Below are 21,703 nucleotides of genomic sequence, written 5' to 3' on the forward strand. Positions count from 1 at the left end.
TCTGATTGGAAAACACACTGCTAGTGTCAGCACAAAGCGCCAAATTGATTGTTCCCTAGATCAGGGAGCTCTAGTCTAGGCTACTGCCCATTAGGGAAGGGATCACAGCCTCCAAACACCTCCCAGCAACATCTATTTGCAAGGACACCTGGGTGAGGACCACAGGCAATGGTTCTAAAAGGGATGGAGTCCAATGCCTCATTTTCTAAGCAGGAATCCAAGAGAGGAGGAGGCCAGGCAGTCCAAAGCAGTGCAGAGGTAGGCCATGAAGCCAGGCTCCACTGGCAACTGAGAACACGGGCTTTTCAGACAGGCAGTCCTGCATGCAGTCTTGTGTTCAGTCCAGCTCCAAAGTGGCCAAGAGTCCATAACAACTTCTCTAGGACTAGAATTCTTAATTGTGAAATAAGAATGCCACAAACCATTGGGGTTAAGTGAGAATTAAATGAAATGCTATAAAAAAGAATCCACCATGCAATAGGAGCTTAATAAATGCTCATCCCTGACTCTTTTTGCTCCTGTCTCCTACCACCTTAATCACAGACTTGGCTACTTCTCAGCTTGTTGGCTGGACAGTGTTTTGGAGCCCTGGCTTAAACGAAAAGATTTCCCCTGAGAAGATGGGACTCTGTAATGCCACTCCCATAGAACCATGCCTGTCGGGAGACCCAACCTCCAATTAGAGTCTAAATCTTACATTTCCATTCCCCTTGTACTCTGGTCCTCTGAGATCATCTGTACCAGTAGGAGGCTGCTCCCCGTTTATTGCCTGAGATGGCCCCCTGAGAAGAGTAAGAAATCCTGGTTCACAGCACCATGCAACCCAGGTTTGGCTGAGGCTCTGATGGCAAAGTCCTTGCTGTCCACAGATCCTGAAAGGTTCTCCTGGGGCCAGAGGGAGCACACAGGTTTCATGTTCCAGAAGGCAAAGTCAGGACCCAGCACAGAGCAGGGTGTCAGGAGGTTCTAGGGGCATCATACTGCTTTAGATCACATGATGCTTCTCAGCTCAGATCATTCCAGACTCCGTGGATACTAGCAGAAAATGTCCACCTACCAAAGACCACACTAAATGTTCCTCCAGTGGGAAAGAGTGAAAAGAAATGGCTCTGATCTTCCTTTAAGACACAAGTGTCTGTGAGGCCACCAGAGACTCAGAATCCACCTCCATCAAAGGTTCAGGGCACTGAATGGGTAACCCAAAACATCATATGCTAAGAAGCTGGGTGCCTTTATGTGGTTTGGAGAAAAAAAAAATCTCCTTGCTTTTGACCAAGTATGAATGTGATCCAAGCCAACTCCTCCAAAAACTTAGCTGCAACTCCCCAGCCAGGGAAAGTCAAGCTAAAATACCCAGCTCCCCTTCCCAAACCATAAATTGGAAAGCCACTTGCACCGTGAGCCTAGCCAAGCAAGCTCTACAGCAGTGACCCACTGAGAAAATTAGGCCGCCCGATGGGGAGCCACCTGTGATTGGTGCCTGCAAGCGAAGCATTCCAGGCTGAGCCTCCCAGGACACACACATCTCTGTCCATCAGTCTCCACACCATTAACAAGCAGAGATTTCCCTAGACTGATCCTCACCAGGCTAATGGGGCGGGAGGAAGGCAGCTTTTCTGAGACAAAGAAAGTCACCTGGCCCGGGAATTTACCATAGCCAAAGTGGGCCATCTTTCTTCTCCGGGTTAAAAGACTCCTTGTGCCAAGGTTGAGAGGTGTACATGAAGCAATCTCAGAATGAAAGAGACACTGGGAGCCATTCTAGTCCCAAGTCCCTTGAGCATCAGTGCCACAGGACCACGGGACACGGAATCAAGCCATCAGTGCCCAGTACTCATGAAATGTTCCTTCCCAGTGTGGACATCTGCCTTCCTGTTTTCCTCCACTGTATTAGTAGATTTTTTTGTTGTTGTTGCTATGACCAAAACACCTGACAAGAACAACTTAGAAGAAAAAACAGTTGTTTTAGAAGAGGTCAGTCTAGCCGGGCGTGGTGGCGCACGCTTGTAATCCCAGCATTTGGGAGGCTGAGACCTGAGGATTGGGGTTCGCGGACAGCCTCAGCTACTTAGTGACGCCCTCTGCAACTCAGTGTGACCCTGTTTCAAAATAAAGAATAAAAAATAGGGAAGGGAGTGTAGCTCAGAGGTAGAATGCCCTTGGGTTCCATCCTCAGACAGGCAAATAATTAATAATAATAATAATAATAATAATAATAAAAGAGGTCAGTCAATAGTTGGCTGGCTTCAAGGTACCATGCATGGTGAAGAACAGTTGATCAAATCATAGTGGCCAGAAAGAGAGTGAGAGAGGAGGGGGCCAGAAACAGAGAGAGACCTCGAGGCATGCACACAGTGACCCTTTCTCCAGCTTTGTCCCACCTCTGAACCGTGCTGCACTGGAGACATGCTTTCATCATGTGGGCTTTCAGGGGAGAATTCCAAGTCCAAACTTTTCTTTAGCCCCAAAATATCTACTAATCATCTACTATGAACTAAGCAGACATGGCCATACCCAATCAGCCGAGCACTACTGTGCCCTCCCAATCTCCAACTGCCTATAACTTCCCCTCCCTCGTCCTCTGTTTCACCCCTCCAGCTACGCCTAGGGTTAAGAAGAGATGAAAACCTTGCAAATACACACCAAAGGGTTATATTCATGTAAGTATTGAGAACTGAGTCCTTCTCTGTTCTCAAAGTTGCCCCAAGTCAGTAGAGGGGTGGTCCAAAGAGAGTGCATCCTCTGAAGCCTGAACAAACGTGCTTGGCTGGTGAAAGCCCAGGGAGGGCGAGAAGCCATGTCATCAGCAAACAGTGCTTCCAGCTCCACAGGAGAAAGCAGAAGCTCTCATGGAGACACTGTCCCGTCTCTTGCCTTCATTCTTGTGTCTTAGGAAAGTCCTGTCACCCTTTGCTTGAGTTGTTTTGTTGAGGTCAGACTGAGCTAAGAATCAGAATATCAGATATGATTGTATTCTTACAGGAGCCGCCAAGGGGTTTTTCAAATTCTGCCCCAAAGAGCCCTGTGCGGGGTGCTGGGGAAGTGAACCACAGAATCAAGAGTACCATCAGCAACTCCCTCCCCTGCCCTGCTCTGCCCTGTTAAAATAGCAATTCTGAGGTTATCTGGTCTGTAAATGAGATTTCTATAGGAAGAAAGCCCCTCTCGGAGCTTTTGGTTGCCATTTTTTTTTCCAAATTAAAAATAAATCCAAGGCCCAAGGAGAGAAAGGCATTGGCAAAGGCCAGAGGATGGACTCGTAGCAGTCTCCTGTTAGCATGTAAGGGTAAAAGATGCTACCCAGGAAGGCCAACAGTGAGAGGTGAGGGGGGATGGGACCAACATGAGGAGCAGTCATTACCCACTTGTGACTCATCAGAAGTGCAAGAAAGCCGGGCATGGTGGTGCACACCTGTAATCCCAGTACTTGGGAGTCTAAGACAGGAGGATTACTGGTTTGAGGACAGCCTCAGCAAATATTGAGACTCTCAGCAACCTATCAAGACCCTATTTCAGAACGAAAACAAAATGGTTAGGGATGGTGGTGGAGCTCAGAGGTAGAATGCCCCGGAGTTCACTTCTCAATACCACAGGAAAAAATCATATGTGCAACATGAGCCTTATCCATGGATAGAAACCCCATAGAACCCAGATTCAGTCAGGCGTCCTGAGACCTGGACATGTACCTATACTAGACTGTTCCCAGCACAGATTGATGACCCTGATCTCATCAAAGCCCAGTTCCAGGTTCTACAAGCAAGACATGGCAATGTTCCACTTTCTGGGCCTGTCTGTGAAATTGAACATAGAATTCACCCAACGGGGAGTTACCTGGCTCAGGTATGAAATCCTTCCAAGACCCCAGGCCAGCAGGCTGGAGGCAGGGCCCCAGGTGGGGGCTGAGTCAGGCTGAGGAGACATGGTGTCAGCGTCTAGCTAGCGCTCAAACAGATCATGAATAATTTGCTGGAAGCAGCTGAAGGCCGTACATATTCTACAGCCATCAAATGTGGACTGTACATTGTTTTTAAACTTACTTTGTTTTCTCTTTTGCCAAAAAAAGAAATAAAAGACACGAGTTTGGGGCCATGAGAACAACCCAGCTTCCTCTGCTCCACAGCCCTATGTCTCCCAGGCCCAGGCTTTTATTGGTGTTTTGTCTGCGATGGGCTTTGGCCACGTAAATGTGGACAAAATGAGGTAACTCACAGATCCTCTGGCTGCATTGTGGCTGATGGCTAATGCAGAAAGAGACAGGCCGGCAGGCAAACACCCCAAACAAGTGTCCATGGAGCCAGCTTGTTCTACAACGCAGGCGGCTTCCAACTAGCGGACTGGACTGAGGAGGCACCGGATCCACCATCACTACAGGATAAGACACTTGTCTCATGGCACTGGGGCACTGAAGGTCACAGTCTTGTGCAGGACAGTGGCATGCCCATACTGGACACAGCCTGAGAGTTTTTCTATTCCTACATGAGCCACCACACAGTCCTGGGCCAGGAGAAGCCATGAAAGGGACCACAGCCTACTTTTCTGTAGCCCACGCTTGTTCATCCCTGCAGAAGTGAAAGGTGAATTAATAGGACGAAGGGGATAGGATGAGGGACAGCCCAGCAGCCAGGTAGCAAGTTTGACCCAGAAAAATAAATGCAATTTCTTACACCCCAGAGGTATGAATCAAATTCACAGTGGCTACACTTGTTTAGATGTTTATGAGACAGGCCTATTTCGGCAGCAGTTTGCACCTGCAGATACTAAGCGTCTTGGCTTCAAATCTGCTGCTCTGCTGTGAGTCCAGCCCCCTCCCCAGCAAGTCCTCTACACACCCAAAGAAGACCAGGCTCAACAACGCCCTGCATGCAGCTACAGGGAATGTAGAGTCCTTCCTGGTAAAAGAGAAATCTGGGGCCTGGCCAAGGACTTTGCCTATAGCACTTCATCAATAAACACTAACTTTAGGCCAAATAAGAATTAAGCACAAATCTCCCTAGATAAGGAAAAATGAGCATAGCGTCTTTCTTTCCTTCCATTTACTCGCCTAGTCAACGAACTATCTGGGCTCAATATGGCAGGCATATCCAGTGCTCACCAATATCTGGTTCTTCTCTTCTATCTGGGAGAAGAAGACCACACATTCTGGCCCCTTTGCGGCTAGGTGGGGCCATGGATCTAATTCTGACCAACCAACAAGCAATTGACCAGGAAGTGGTCAGAGAGGAAGTGATGTTCGTCACTTATAAGGAAGCATTAAAGAGCAACTGGGTGACCCTCCTTTTTTATTTTATTTTACTTTATTAGTGCATTGCGATTATGCATCAGAATTAGGTTCAATGTGATACACAGCTCTTTGTGTATTTTCCTCCAAAATCACCCCACCTCCCACCTTCCCTCTGAGTTAATGGGATTGGTAACAATACCTTCACATGTCGCATAGTACTATTTGAGCTGGTTCCCTCCCTAACTCTCACCCCTAACCCCCTTCAGCTACTATATGATCTATCTTTGCAGTAAAGTCCCTTATATTTCCTATTTTCTCTCTGGCTTCCAAAAATGGGAGAAAACATACCACCCTCCACCCTCTGAGGGGGACCCTTTGCTCCCTTCTCCTACCACAGCAAGAGACAGATGGCGTAACTCCAAGACGGCAGAGGCCCCACCAGCAGGAGTCTTGAGTCCCCACTCCCCGATCAGCGATGGACAGGAGACAGGAGCAAGAAACAAATATCGCATTAAACCACTAGGACATCTCGGTTACTTTGCTACTTAACCCAACCCATCCTGACTTCTATAATGGCCAAACCCATAAAACCTGTTCTAATAACCCAAACGAGCATAATGCGGAGATCCTGGGTGGAGAAAAGACACTTCAGAATACAGGGTCTGAGGGCTACCAAGAGTTTTGCTGAGTTCACAGTCTAGAGGTCAATCCCACTCTGTCCCGTCCCAGCCAGTAACTGCCCACCATCCTAAGATGCCCTCTGCCCCTTTTGCTCCCCTCCCCAGTCATCCATCTGGGTCACACAGGGATGGGAGAGACTCCCTGGGCGTGGAGTCAGAACCAGGTATGTAACTGAAGATGCCAAAAGGTGCAAAAAGAAAATGTGCATCCTTTTTTTCCAACTGATACAGAATTCTAAGATGGTGATAACAAGAGGCTTTTCCAAGCACAGGTGCTCACCAGGTGGACAGGCAGCCAGACGGAGGCACAGGAGGAGCGAGTAGGGGCATCACGCGGCCTCGATGTGCAGTAGAGGCTGAGGTACAGACGTCTGTTCCTCTAGTGCCCTTGGGAGAAGCAGTGGCTCCTGGGACTTCCTGAAGGTGGCACAGTCCGTGAGTGGCACAAAGGCCCCTCCCAAGCCACGCCCCTCGTTCCCTATTGGATGGGATGCTGGCGATGTGAAAGCCTTGAGTTCAGCCCTCCTGTGGCTCAGGAGGTCCACACTTGAGCCTTAGACCCAGTGTCCGCTCTCAGTCATTTCCACCTTCATTAGAGTGTGAGCGATGCATCGCTCCTATATACTGCAGTGGTGTGCATCTGTCCCCCAAGTTCATGTGTTGGAAACTTAATCCCCAGGACTGAGAGGTGGGACTTTTAAGAGGAGAGTAGATTTGTGCCACTACCTCTGGAGTCAGCTAGTTATCTCTGGAGTGGGTTCTGATAAAAGGATGGGTTTGACTCTATGATTGTTTGAATTTAAAATGTCCCCCAGACCTTATATAGTAGACAGGCAGCCATGTTGAAGCAGGACTTGGTTGCTGGAAAAGGTTCCCCATAACCTCTGAAATCTCCAGAACTGTGAACAAATAAGCCCTTCTTTCTCTAAGTTTTGCATGTTATATTTTTGGTTCGAGGCCATGAGAATGCTGGCTGAAGCATGGCCCTTTTCCTTCCTCTCTCAGGGGCAGCAAGAAGGCCCACACGTGGCACCTCGTCCTTGGATCTCCTGACCTCCAGAACCATGAGCCAAAGAAACTTCTACTGCTTGTAAGTCACCAATCTGTGGTGTTCTGTTATAGCAACATAGAGCAGACTAAGACGCATGACTACACTGAGAATGACACTAGATGCTGAGCTCTGCAGCAACCCCAAGGCATGCCCAGGGCAGTGCTGGGCAGCCTGGGAGGAGGCACAGGGCATCTCATTAGTACCACACTCAGTGCTGTGGGTAAGCAGAGGTAAAACTGATGGTCCTGTCACACTGCACAGCAGGAAAGCCGGGTCCCCACAACACAGGGCCTCTGCTGCTTCAGCACCAATATCTCCCATCCCTGACTCCTCCTGTCCCTGGTCTCTGAAGTAGGGGAAGGAGATGTGGTCTCAGCCCCACTTCTCCCCTACCCTGTGACCCTCACAGAAGACACCCCTCTCAGGGCCTGTTTCTCTATCAAATCCAAAGCTGATTTCAATGATCATAAAGGCACTGCTGGCTCCAAAATCATGAGTCTTTCTGAGAGGACAGGTCCCATCAGCCCTGGGGTGCTGGATTTCAAATCCTCAGGAGAACAGATAGGGAGCCTGAGCTGTGTGGCTTTACCTACTACCTACTGTTCCTGAAGCCGACCTCCCTGCGGGGTCCCAGGCCGCCCTGTCCCGCCATGGGTCCCAGCAGTCGTCACACTAGTGCGGTGCGATCTCACGTGGCGAGGCCTGCTCCTGGCTGGGGCTTTGCCATGGAGGCGGCCAGCAGCCTGCTGTCCAGCTGGCAGCGTGTGGGATCTTGCACAAAGGCTGTGTGTAAACTGCCCATAAAAATCACTCTTCTTGCTCCCCACCCAGCTCTAATGGACCCCACAGAACCATTTATAAAGCCCAAGTGGGGAAGACATCATCTCCCACCCACCTCCCCACACAACCCAGGTTGGCACAGCAGACCACTCCCCACTCGTACCCCTCCAGCTCCACCCAACGGGCTGGTTCCAGGCTCTGCAGCCTCTCTGGGAAGCCTGGGGGGCCAGGCCTCAGAACAAGGGCTTGGGCAGAAGCACAGCCCCGCCCTCCTCCCCTCCCCCCAAAAATTACACACACCATGTGTCCTCAATCACCAGCCCAGGTGTGAGCACAGGTGGGGAGGGGAGCCACGGCAGAGGAGCAGGTGAGCAGGCAGGGGATGTTCACCCAGCACCGCCGACGCTTGTTCCACTTACCTATTTTATTATTGTAATCAAAGTGATGCCTGAGTCAAGTTTACTCATCCAAGAAGAGCATGGAGTTATATAATGAGAGGGGAAAAGTCTGCTACCAAAATTAAAAGAATTTCTAAAGAGGGCACTCTAGCCCCCACTCTACAGATGGGAAACCGGCAGGAAGAAAAGCCAGGCGGGCGGGTCCAAGGTCACCGCTCAGCTGGTCTAGAGTGGAGTCCAGGTCCTCTCACCACCCAAGACCAGGTTCCCTCCAGGTGGTACTTGCCACACTCTGTCCTTGTCTATTCCTGAGCTTCACACAAGCCCTGCTGCCCTGGCCACCCTAAAGCAAAGTGGAAAGAAAATAGCTGGGGCCTGGCCTGTGCACCTGCGAGGCCTGGCATCCAGCACCACACCCACCAACAGGCCCTGGCTCCTGGCTCGGCAGCCCCAGCTCCACAGAGAGCTGGCTTCATTCTGCCTGGTGTGTGGCTCCTGCACAGCCCTCCTGAGCCCCCCCCCCCCCCAGTGAAGTCTGACTAAGAACTATGTCATTTATCTCCGAGGTCCTGAATCTGCAGAACCCAGGCCTGGGCATCCTAACCGACGTGCTTGAGGGGAGTCTATAGAAGGCCTTCAAGGGTTCACTTGGAGGCTCTGAACAGAGTTGGAGAGACAGAGGATGCAGAAAGTGTCCAGCCTGGGAGGTGGGCTGGGTCTGACTCCATAGCCAGCATAGACTCAAGAGAATGGTTGCTTGCATGGAGAAAAAGTTAGCACTGTGGCCACTGGGGGAAACACCCAGCTGGCCATGAGAAAGGCCGCCCGTTGGCGGTGCAGGGCTGCCCCAGCCTCAGCAGGACAACCGGACCCTGGAGGTTCATATTCTAAGGATGAATCCTGCACCGTCGGGGGTCCTGCCGGAGCTGTGTGATCTAGGACAAGCCTGGAATCATTGGAGACACCAAAAGCAGCCATGACTATACAGCGATGAATACTAGAAGAGCCAAAAATAGAACATTTTTTATCTTAAACAGAATTACAGAGAAGAGACGTAAGCACGACTGTGACGCTCATGTCCTGGGGAGATGCTCCCTGACGAACGTGCTCCTCACTTGCCTCAGTCCTTCCTCCAGGGGCATTCACTGGCCTGCAGTCAGCCCATTCTTGGGTTGAAAATTTTATCTCTCTAATTTTTTTTAATTTGGGCTGAACTTCACCTTTTTCTAATTGCTACTTATTGGTTCAATTCTCATGTCTTACAGTTGCTTTTTTAGCTTTTTATTTTTGTGCTTTTATTGGTGCATTATAGTCTCACATAATCATGTTGACGATGACATACATGCACACACTCTTAGTGCCCCCCTCCCCATTTTCCTCCCTCCCAATACAGAGTAGCCACATTGACGTCGGTCTATATTCACATGTATGGGCTCCCCTGAGGTTTCTCCTCATCATCTGGAGTCTTATCTTTCCAAAAGGTTGAAACCAGAGAACTACAGAAATATATGCATACCCATGTTCACAGCAGCACAACTCACAATACCCAAACTATGAAACCAACCTAGGTGTCCATCAACAGATGAATGGATTACAAAATTACGGGAAATACACACAATGGAATTTACTCAGCAATAAAGAAAAATAAAAATTACATCATTTGCAAGAAAAAGGAAGGACCTGGAAAATATTATGTTAAGTGATATTAGCCAATCACAGAGAGTGAAGGGTCATATGTTTTCTTTACAGTTGCTTTTTTTTTGCAATGTGTTTTCTTTTATAACATGGAACTGATGACCTACAAATGAATATCCAAGGGCATTGGTTCATGCATTCATTCAACGAGTTTTATTGAACATCAATTAGATGCCAGGTACTGGAACAGAGTCGACCATAAAAGAGACAAAAATCCCAGACTCATGAATTCTGTATTTATTGTAATAATAATAATAATAATGATAATGATGATGATGATGTATACAGAATCTTAAATAGAGATAAGTTTTCTTTAAAAAAAAGTGAACAAGAAATAGGGGAGTACTTGGGGTGCCTGTTTAAATAGGGTGTCGGGGAGAATGTCATTGGGCAAGTAGAGGAGAGAGCCAGAAAGCCATGCTGATATCTGGGGAGGAGCAAAACAAGCCAAGGGACAGGATGTACAAAGGTCCTGAAGAAGCCAAGCCAAGTGTAAAAGGAATCAGCTTCAAGCTGGGCACGATGCTCTGGAGTCCAGTACAACTGTGCCCTTAGCTCTCCACTCAAGAAAGAGCTGGGTTTGCAAGGGAGTGAAGAGACACTTGGGGAGACAAAGCTTGGCTCTGCTTTGTTTTCATTCTTAAGTTCCATCATCATCATCATCATCATCATCATCATCATCACTTTATTTTTAGCATCAGAGTATTTCGGCAACGTGCCTCCGGATGAAGACAACTCCCCACTGCTTTGCACCGCTGCAGCTGAGAACGGCCATCCTAGCGTCAGACGCAGCCATCCCTGACCCGAGAATGTGCTCAGAAGAGCAGAGAGAGAGCTCCCATTCCTCACTGTCCTCCTGGTCCTCCTGGCCCCGCTCCAGGGTGTCTAGGCCAATCAATCAGTCTCCATCCTTTTTCAAATCGTGATGTGCAGCTCAGAACATGAAAGATGGAGAGAAGGCACGCTGCACATGGTTCACACACAACTCAGGTTGCCTTCACCCAGACGTGTGACCTCCATGTTGGGTGGCTGGCGCACTGGGCCCGCCCTCCCCTTCGTAATTCATGTCACCTCCAATACCAAAAACGTGCATCACACGGACCTTTTCCCTTTTTAAAGATGTTCCCAAGAAAATCTGTATTTAATTTATGGGCAATTTATAATGGAAATAGACCATATAAAATGTATACAAATGTGTAGGACTGTATATAAGGCTTGGAAGGAGACATTTTAGCCTAGCAATAATTAACATGAAGGCTCTCTTCCCTGCTGCCAGGTAGACATTTGGATTGCGCCGACTTTCATCAAACTTAGACCAGAAAGGGCTCCGGGGCCGAGGTCCAAACATTCCTCAAGTCTATGGAGGACGTTAGGACACGTAGCCGACGACAAGGCATTTCACCAGGATTGCCAAAGCCTTGTTTAAGTTTAGGAGATGCCTGTATTGCATTACTTGGACAGAGGACACCAGTCCGTGTGCCACGGTCAATTTTCCAGGGAAATGAAACCAGTTCCAATGCCCCAAAGTCACGTGAGGCCGCAGGGCTTGCAAAGTAGTCTCAGGCACGCAGGACATCTATCTGTCCCCAGCCCTGGGTGCTCAGCCAAGTCACTACAGGGCCGTCCTGCTTGAGTTACAGAGAAGAAGAAGAGTTACAGAGAGCTTCAGAGTTGCCAAGAGCTATTTCCAGGGGGCTTTGATCAACCGATGCTGTAATCTCTGAAGGGAAACATATTTCATTTAGAAGGTATTCTTTGCTGTCATTCCCAAGGAGGAGGCATACTTGTTTTTGGAATAACAAAGCATGCGCTCGCTCTCGCGCGCTTTCTCTCTCTCTCTCTCTCTCTCTCTCTCTCCCTCCCTCCCTCCCTCCCTACCTCACTCCCTCCTTCCCTTCTTTTCTCCCTCCATCCCTCCCTCTCTCCTTTCCTCCCTCCCTCTCCACTGATCATAGCGATGCACAAACAACCTTGCTGAACACGGAGAGAAATTATAGAACATACTGTCAGACAGAAAAGCACGCTTTCAACAGCAGCCAATTAGGAGCCAAAACCCGAGATGGCCACAGTACCTGAGCCTAAGGGCCAAGCCCAGGTTCCAGCCTTCCTGCCCACTGCCTGCCCCGGGCCCCCAGCCCCACCCAGGACGAGACCCCACTGTGAGAGAGGCCACCTAGATACACACGGGCCCCTAGCATGCCCTGAATGCATAGTTGAGGGTGGTATATTTAAATAAGTTTTCCTGGCATATTCCAACAAGGTTTAGATCAGTTACCTCATTTTTCAACACTGAAAAGATTAAATAGTTGTTAAGGGTTATAAAATGATTTAATACACCATTAAGTGGAGATATAAACTATCAATGTTTAAATTTCCAGAGAGAGGCTTAAATATCAATTATATTCAAATCCAATTTATATGCACCTCCTCCCAGACCCCCTCCCCGAAGCCAGCAGCGTGGGGCGCAGTGGGGACCAGCTGCCCCTCCGAAGCCAGCTTTGAAAATGCAATTCCCGTGCGTGAGTTTCATGAAAGCTTGTGGTGGCCAGGGAAGCCAGGTCCTGAGCGCACCACCCTTCCCCCCTTGAAATGGAGAACAAATCAAATGTTGGAGAAATCTGGGAGACATGTATTCTTGGTGAATGATGGGAAAGGATTGCTAAGTACCTTATTTGAAACCAGAGCAGGGCTGGCACTTCTGAATTTCCTCTGCTTTTAACTTGTTCACTGTTGGCAACATTTCAAAGGATATTTTTTTTTCCAATTACCTTTTAAGGAAACATGAGGGGAAAATTCTTCACCTCATTTTGCTCTTCTCCTAGCATTAGCTTTATTTTTCTTTTGCATTAACTTTTTTTTGGGGGGGCAGTACTTGGGGTGGAACCCAGGAGCATTCTACCTCTGAGGTACACCCCCAGACCTATTTTTGTCTTCTTTATTTTGAAACGGGGTCTTACTAAGTTGCAGAAGGCCTTCCAAGTAGCTGAGGCTGGCCACGAACCCGAATCCTCCTGTCTCAGCCTTCCAATGCATTAACTTTAGTGTGTTTGTGTGTGTGTGTGTGTGTGTGTGTGTGTGTGTGTGTGTGTGTGGTGCTGGGACTTGAACCCAAGGGCGTTCTACCTCTGAGCTACATTCCCAGCCCTATTTTTTATTCTTTATTTTGAAACAGAGTCTCACTAAGTTGCAGAGGGCCTCATTAAGTAGCTGAGGTTGGCCACGAACCCAGATCCTCCTGTCTCAGTTTCCCAAATGCTGGGATTACAAGTGTGCGCCACCACACCCAGCCCAATGCATTAACTTAAAAAAAGAAGAAGAAAAAAAAAAAAAAAAAAAAATATATATATATATATATATATATATATATATATTGATTCTTCTAGCTCCCTGAGCTCCCTGAAGCATTCCGCCTGGAAACCCACAGCCCTGATATGGACATCATCTGGGTTTGCACGGTGCCAGGTGAGTGTGATCAGACAGAGGACAGCGTGGCATCCTGCCTCAGTTTACCTCTCTGCCCCGGGAAAGAGTCCAACAATGAAAACCCTGCTGCAAGGTTGACGCGAATCCAACTGCAAACCATTCAGACGGTGCTCACTGAGTGGGAAGCTCAAGGTCAGCCCTCGTAGAACACAGAGCAAATCCCACAACTACACCAGGAAGGAAGGGTCTACTGCACCGCCATGTGCTCGGCCCAGGCACCAAGTCACCCTTGCTTACTCCAGGCCTCCATCGGACCCCAAGTTGTCTTTAAAGAAGTCTGAGAAGGGATGGGGGCCGGGAAGCAATGCTGCCCCGCTTCTGCCAAGAGTCTGGGAGGTATTGGCCCAAAGAAATTTTTTTGTAGCATAATATTGTCTCCCAACCCCAAAATACCACTGCCTGGTGTTCAGGGATCCAGAGAGGCCTCCTCTCATTGTGGCCAGATGTGATTGCAATTATAAAATATGCCCCTTGCAGACTTCTCCGGGAGAAGTCAGACGCCCAAAGTTAACAGGAAATCAAAACAGCCCAAACTCGGACCGATTCTTCAGAAGGGGTGCCGAGAAGCTCCGCTGCTCTCCAGTCCCGTGAGATTGGTGGCGTGGGGGAGCTCTCCCTGTCTTACAGCCCCGGCCACACAGCCATGCTCTTCAGGGTGCTGTGCACAGTGGCTCTCGAGGCAAGGGAAGCAAGTTTCACTGTGAGGACGCCTGTCTCCCCTTCCCAAAGACAGCCACGCGTGCTCAGGTAGCTGTGCGGAGCCTCTGGTGCACCTCGCAGGGAGAACTTCCACACCGGCTTTGGTATACCAGCCTTATCCTCAAAGCCCACTTTTTCAAAGCAAAGACTCATCCCTGGTCTCTATCTCTGGGTCTCCCAGGATGAGATGACCCTGGTGTCTTCGAAAGTCCCCCTCCTCCCACCCCCACCCCCGCTCCTCCTCCTTGCAGCACTCTGGTTGACAGGGCTCAAGGCCCCATTTTCCCAACGTGCAATTAGCAGAGAGGACTCAGAAACAGCACCCAATCCTTTCTGTATCTGTCCCACCTGCTGAGTTTCTGGCTCCAAGGTAAAGGTATGTGTGGGGTGAGGTGGGACAGGATTTTGAAGGGACCCCATTCAGACCACCTGCCAGAGACCAAGGGGGCTCTTGCCAGTGAAGTTCTCTTCCCCAGCTCTGCAAGTCCCCTGTGCTGCTGTACATCAGGAAGATACTTTACCCAAGACTGGGCCAGTACAGGTGGGAGCAGCAAGTGTCCACTGAAAGCCACATCTGGAACCAATGTCTTTGTCCTCCACAAAAGGTGCCGGGAAGCTTCTGGGAGATGCAGCCTTGAGGTTCTGCTGGATGAGAGCAAACAGTCAAAACCACTCACGGGAGTCAGGCGTGGTGGCACGCGCTTGTAATCCCAGCATTTGGGAGGCTGAGACAGGAGGATCATGGTTCGCAGACAGCCTCAGCAATTTAATGAGGCCCTCTGCAACTCAGTGAGACCCTGTTTCAAAATTTAAAAAGTAGAGCTGGGAATGTAGCTTGGAGGTGGAACAGCCCTGAGTTCCATCCCCAGTACTGAAACACACACACACACACACACACACACACACACACACACACACACAGGATGCTCTGCAGAGCTTCAAATAGTCACTGCCTTCTGCAAAGGGCACCTGCGGCCTGAAAGGGGAGCTAGCCAGAGCAAAGGTGCAGAGGCACTGTGAACTGGGAGCCCAGCCCCCATGGAGGCCCGCCTGCCCTGCACCCAGGAGGCGAGCACCCTCAGACACCTGGGGATGCTGGTCCAAGGTGATCAGTGCCATTTCCAGAGCAGCTGCTCCATCCAGCGAAGCTGCACACTCCTCCGAAATGAAATGGGCACAGTGCTTCTTTTTAATTTCAAAGCATTGCATAAAAAGATGTGATTAAACTGCGGCTCGGCTCATAAACAGGGCTGTACACGTTACCCGGGAGGGCTTTCCTCCCACAGGCTGACTCTGTCATCTAGCCCCAGGAACAGAGAGGGTACGGCCCTCACCTTCCCGCCTGGCTGCTCAGCACCCCACAAGCTGAGTGAAGGAAAAGAGGGAGACAGGGAGTCCTAAGATCTGAGTGATCTCAGAATCCATGTGTCATTTGAAAGACGGAGGACCCCCATCAGCATCTGACCCACCTCAGCCCGCAAGGATCACTTCCAGAATGTCCCAGTGGCCCCGAGGCTCCATCTCTTCCTCCACACTTCATACACCCGCCATGGTGTGCGCCAGTGACCCCTGAGAAAGGATCCATGATCCCAAACCACACACAAGGAAACAGAGGTGGGGGGCCTCCCTGGTGGTAAGGGATAGGCGAGATTGGAAGCTATTTCTCCTGATCCCTCTGTATTTTATTTCATGCTGACCAGATCTGTGCACGTGTGCGTGAACACACACACACACACACACACACACACACACACACACACACACACGGGCTCTCTGTGAGTGACAGACCCTGGCACGCCCTGGCAGCTGTTACCCGAAGCCACAGCTTCCAGAAGAAACCCCACTCCTTCTGTTTTTCCGGGGGGTAGCATAAGGGCAGCATTTGAAATATAAATAATAAAAATAGCGGGTCCCCACACTCAGATCTTCTCGTTTCGGTGTAACCACAGTGCTCTGACCCTTCGTTACTCTCAACCCCAGTCTTGTCATATAATATATGAACTATGCATAAACAGCTCTGGGTTATGATGTGTTTCCTTAAACTAAAAGAGCTTCAGCCATAACACTGACATTTTGTTTCTGGAAATTAAAGCCTGGGAACAGTGAAAATACAGTCCATCAATTTATGAATTGTATTTCCCCGCATACTTCAATTCCCAGCGCTGGTGGGGGAACAGAACAAGGATTTGGTTTCGGATCACGTTGTCCCTGAACAGGCAGGTCACACTCGCCTCGGTGTTTTGCTTCATACGGGAAGCCAGGCTCTCCAAATAAGGTCCCCGCGAGCAACCTGGGTGACCCAGCGCTTCAGGAAGCGACAAGAATAGACCTGAGCGAGATGGATTGACTTGTGGCTTTTGGGTAGCAGGCACCCAGCCCCTGCCCAGTTCCTGGCAGGAAGGCAAATGACTTGGAGACGCTGGGACAGGTTGCCAAGGCTCAGCCAACACTCAGCCTCTCAGACAGCCAGCGTGCATCTTGTATGGATCATTCCTGTCCCCCGACTCCTGCGGTCTGGAGTGTGGATCCCCAACACGCAGCCAATGTCAGCTGAATGACAACTGAGGGGGGGTTTCTTAATGATTCTATCAAGGGAGTCAAGGAAGAGGGTCTCTGGTATAGAGGAACGGTGGTCCGAATGGAAAGAGTAGAGCTGGGTGTGGTGGCTCACGCTTGTAATCCCAGCATTCGGGAGGCTGAGACGGGAGGATTGCAGTTCTCGGACAGCCTCAACTACTTAGTGAGGCCCTTTGCAATTCAGTGAGACCGTTTCAAAATAAAGAATAAAAATAGGGCTGGAGGTATAGCTCAGAGGTAGAATGCCCCGGGATCCATCCCCAGTACTGTGAAAAAAAGAAAGAAAGAAAGAAAAGAAAAGAAAGAAAGAAAGAAAGAAAGAAAGAAAGAAAGAAAGAAAGAAGGAAGGAAGGAAGGAAGGAAGGAAGGAAAGAAAGAAAGAAGAAAGAAAGAAAGGAAGGAAGGAGAAAAGAAAAGGGAAGGGTAACAGATGAGATGGTGCGTGGGTCTGAACACCATGGTAGGATTTCAGTAGGAGCTGTCACAGAACGAGGAGACGGGAGGTCTGGAGGTTCATGAGCCAAGACAGAGGCACAGGGCCTGCAGAACAACGAGGAATAGCAGGCAGCTCAGTTGCATTGGCCCTTGAGAAAACAGGACGGGCGCACACAGTCCGGAAGAATAGTTGCCAGGTGTGCTGTGCCTGCTGACCATGGACCTGCCTCTCATCCTCCCCAGAGGCCTGTCTGCAGGGCATCCTCTGCAGTTGCCTCCTTGCTCCTTGCTGCAGGACAAATCCACCTCCTCCTGCTCAAATCCCGCCTCCTCCGGGAAGCCTTGCTGGGATTCTTCAACTGGCAGCCATCTGCTTCCTCCCCTGCTCTAATAGCTGCCCAGGGCCATTGCGAGGTGCCCACGCAGGCTCTCCCAGGTTCCTGACGTTGCTCCTGTCACCTGCACAAAGCACCACGGAGCTTCCCACAGTGCTTTCTCCTGCCAGCCTACCCAGCTATTGGTTTGGGAACCTCCAGCTTCTAACTTCTTCTTCGAGGCTCCGAGGAGAAAGGCACAGATCAGACCCTGTTCAGAAAGCAACCCCGCCTCTGCACCTCCCAGAGCCCCTGAGCCCCCTGCCCAGCCTGCAGAGCTGAAGGCCGCAGGTCAGGGCTCCTTAGAGCCAGACATGTGCCTGCCCGGTGCCAAGTCTCCCCACCGGCCCCACGTCCAGGAGTATAATGGAGCCTGGCTGCAGGCACAGCCATCCCCTGGGGCAACCTACAGCCCCACCCAGGAAGCAGTCCCATGGGGTGGTAGGAGAAGAGGCAGGAGGGCTGGGCAGGGTGGCGGGAGGCCCAGACCACTACTTCCCCAGGGTGAACCAGCCCAACCTGCAAGAAGCCAGAACATGTCCCAGACTCCCAGGTCAGTAGAACAGACACAAAGCTTCAGGACTCTGGTCCTGGTGATGAGGAAAACAGACTAACAAATTACTTAGAGGACAAGCATGCACGTTGCAAAATTATTCTTCATTCAACAAAGGGCCTTCTTGGGGGCCTTAACAAACGCCTCTCCGAACCTGGAAGAGCCGAGGGGGGCTTTCCCTAGGATCACACCATCTCGGTGTTAGTCATTCACCCTTCCTGTGAACCGGCTTGATCTGCTTGCTTTCCTGAGGCCGGCTGGCTCAAGTTCACTTCCCAGAGGATGGATTCTGATGGCTGCCGACACAGGCAGCTTCGGAGCCCAGCGTGAGGCTCAGAAGAATTGGGGAGAGAAAGAGGTGCTGTGCAAACAGAGGGCCAAATAAGGAGACTAAGAACTGGCCGGTGACGTCAGAGGCCCGGGAGGAAGGGACAGGCCTGGGGCAGAAGACATTTTGTGGGTACTTGTAAACTTGCCACAGTTGTCACAACAGAGAACCACCAACTAAATGCCTTACATGAGAGAAATTCACTGCCCCCCACTGTCCTGGGGACCTGAAGGGCCCAGTGTCAGCATCACAGTGTCAGCATCCTGCTTCCCTCCAGGGACTGAGGAAGACTCCCCTCCCTGGCCGCTGGTGGTTGGTATCAGGATGCTGTCAGAGCTTGGTCCTCACCGGGCATTCCCCCTGCCTGCCTGGCTGTATCCAAACTGTCCCCTTTTATAAGGATACCTGTCATATTGGTTTAGGGGGCACCCTACTTCAGTATCACCTCATCTTAACTAATTACATCTGCAATATTTTTTGTGTGTGGTACGGGGATGGAACTCAGGGGCATTCTACTTCCGAGCTACACCCCCAGCCCTCCTTTTTATTCTTTATTTGGAAACAGGGTCTCACTGAGTTGCAAAGGGCCTCACTGAGTAGCTGAGGCTGGCCGGGAACCGCGATCCTCCTGTCTCAGCCCCCCGAATGCTGAGAGTACAAGTGTGCACCACCACGCCCGGCCTGCAATAATTTTATCACCAAAGACAGTGTGACTCCAGGGACCAGGGCTTCAACATACGAACTCGGGGGCCACACTATAGCCTGTCGCAGGCATCATCTCTGGGATGGGACCTTGACAGAGGAGAGCTCGGCCCTGACCAGCCAGTGACCTTGGACAGTCACTCCCTGCGTGACCTCTGTGGCTCATCTGCAGGGGGTGGCACTGGGTGGTGATGACAGTCCCTTTGCACCTGCCTCCCGGTGCATCATCGGTGGCCGGGAGCCAGGCCTGGGTCTGAGAAGTGTGGCAATTTCCAAAGGTCTCAGCAGTGCCTCACCAACCAGACTAGGAGGCTCCTCTGTCCCTGCTCAGAGAAGACCTAGGCCTTCCTGTGCCCTAGGGTGCAAGCTGGGGCTTGCAGGGTGCAAAGGTACCACTTGACACCCGGAGCCCTGGGGCCTTCTCAAGTGGGTACACTTCAGAGACCACCTGCTGAAGACACACCCTATAAAACAGACCCAATGAAATACTGAACTTGCCTGCAAACAGTTTGTGCTTACAGGGAGCAACGGCACCACTGCTGGCCAAACCGGGCCCACACGCTCCAGAACAGAGTCGGGACAAAGGGACACACTACTGGCCGGTGCTAGCACACAGTAGGTTCCCAGGAGTTTTGATTGTAGAAAGGAGACACACTCATAGAGCAAGGGCGACACCCAGTGGCCACATGAAAAATGGCATGCTTGGCTTTATGCTTGTAATCAACCAGCCTCTGCCATGCCACGGAGGTGTGTCTGATTTAAGTCCCACATCCTCTGGACAGTTAGACTGTTTTACAGCGACCTCTGGCCACCTGTACAGCTACTTAAGGAACATACCTTGCATAAGAGTGGATCTGCTGAGCCCTTGCCTCGGGGTGGCCGGGATTAACCCTTTAATGGGCTTCCTGTCACCAGGGAACACATGTACTGGGTTCCCAAGCTCCTCCAGCAAGCAGACCCAGCAACAAGGAGTGAAGGGAACTCAGCATCCACTGGAGCCCTAGGTCTGGCCAGGCCCCAGCACGCTTGCCAAGCCCCAGCCCTGCCTGGCTTAAACACCCCGGCCCTCCCTGTAGTAAACCGCTTCGGAGCACACCTGCAGCTCTCTCTGGGTCGTTTAAGACTCTGATTCTTGCTATCAGACAGCACTAGGTGCAAACCTGCCCCTGCCAGGCCTGGCTCTGTGGCCTCGGGCAGCTCCCACCTTCTACGGGTCCTTTCCCCCTCCTCGGGTTACCTGAAGATCCAATGCTGCACCTACTGCATGCAAAGCACCCCACACGGTGCCTTTCCTGTAACAGGTGCCCCACGCCTAATCATTGCAACCGACCTAAGGAAACCGCAGGGGTGTGGAGCTAAGTAAGCAAGGAAGATCAGAGACAGCTGCCTCCTCGGCCCCACACCAGCTGCCCTGGGCTCCTCACCGAGACCTCTCGGTCAAGTACACGTTGACCACCCACCCAGCACAATTCACTGGTCCCAACCCCTGCAGCCACCTGGAGAAGACTGAGAAAGCCCAGACGGACCCAAGGCAGAGCCGCGAGCTCAGGAACAGGAACAGGGAGGCACTGGGCAGGAAGGAAGGGCTGCAGAGAGTCAAAAGGTCCAGCTCCTACTGCATCCCACAGAGCCAAGCCAAGGGCAGGCTGCCCCTTAGGCAGCAAGAGTTTGTTTCCAGCGCCCTGAGAAGCCTGTGCTGAGCCCTCCTGCTGGGGGGCTTGTGTCTTGTGTCCCCTCCCACGAGGCCAGAGGCTCCTTCTACTTAGTGATTCTACTCAGTGGCGTCAGATAAGGAGAAGCAGAGGCCCAGAGGGATTGGGGGAATTGCCCCAAAACCACAGAGCTAGGAAGTGTCAGGAGCCAGTGAAATTAAGCTTAATGTGATTTTATTCGATCCAGTGTATCCAAAAATATTATCATTTCGACACATAATCAATATAAACATGTTGGAGATGTTTTACATTCTTCTACTCGTGCGAAGCTTCGAAATCTGGTATCTATTTAACACATATAGCACATCTCGATCGGGACACCAAGTTTTCAGCAGAAATGCTTGGTCTGTATCTAGACTGCATAAACTTTGCCGTTGCAGAGTCACAGATTTTAAATGTGAATGTGTTGTTCCAAACCGGCTTTAGATTTTTCCAGTAACTCTATTTAGTATTTTTTTTTAATTTTAGATCAATTCAAACAAATTTAGAAATATGCTTTCTCAGTAGCACTAGCTCAACAGCCACATGGGGGCCAGCGATGGTGGTGCACACCTGTAATCCCAGGACTTGGGAGACTGAGACAGGAGGCCGGCAGGTTCGAAACCAGCCTTAGCAGTTTAGTGAGACACTCAGCAATTTAGGGAGACCCTGTTTCGAAAGAAACAAAGGGGGGCTGGGGATGGAGCTCAGCAGTAGAATGCCCCCTGGGTTTCATCCAGTACTGAAAAAGGGGGGAGGGGGCCAGAGATAAAATCAAGGTGTCTACGGGACATACACCTTCCCCAGGCTCCAGGGGAGGATCCTTGCTTGCCTCGGCCAGTGTGCAATAGCTGATGGCAGGGTTACTCCAAACACATGGCCTTCCACTCTCCTGTCTCAAATATTCCGTCCTAGAAAGGACACATGCTTTGGATTTAGGATTTAGGGTCCACCCAGATAATTCAGTATGAGATCTTTATCACACAACCTTTTTTTTGGTTTTTTTGTTTGTTTGTTTGTTTGTTTGTTTTTGGTG

Source organism: Muscardinus avellanarius (genome assembly GCF_963383645.1).
Source record: "Muscardinus avellanarius genome assembly, chromosome: 15".
Taxonomy (NCBI): domain Eukaryota; kingdom Metazoa; phylum Chordata; class Mammalia; order Rodentia; family Gliridae; genus Muscardinus; species Muscardinus avellanarius.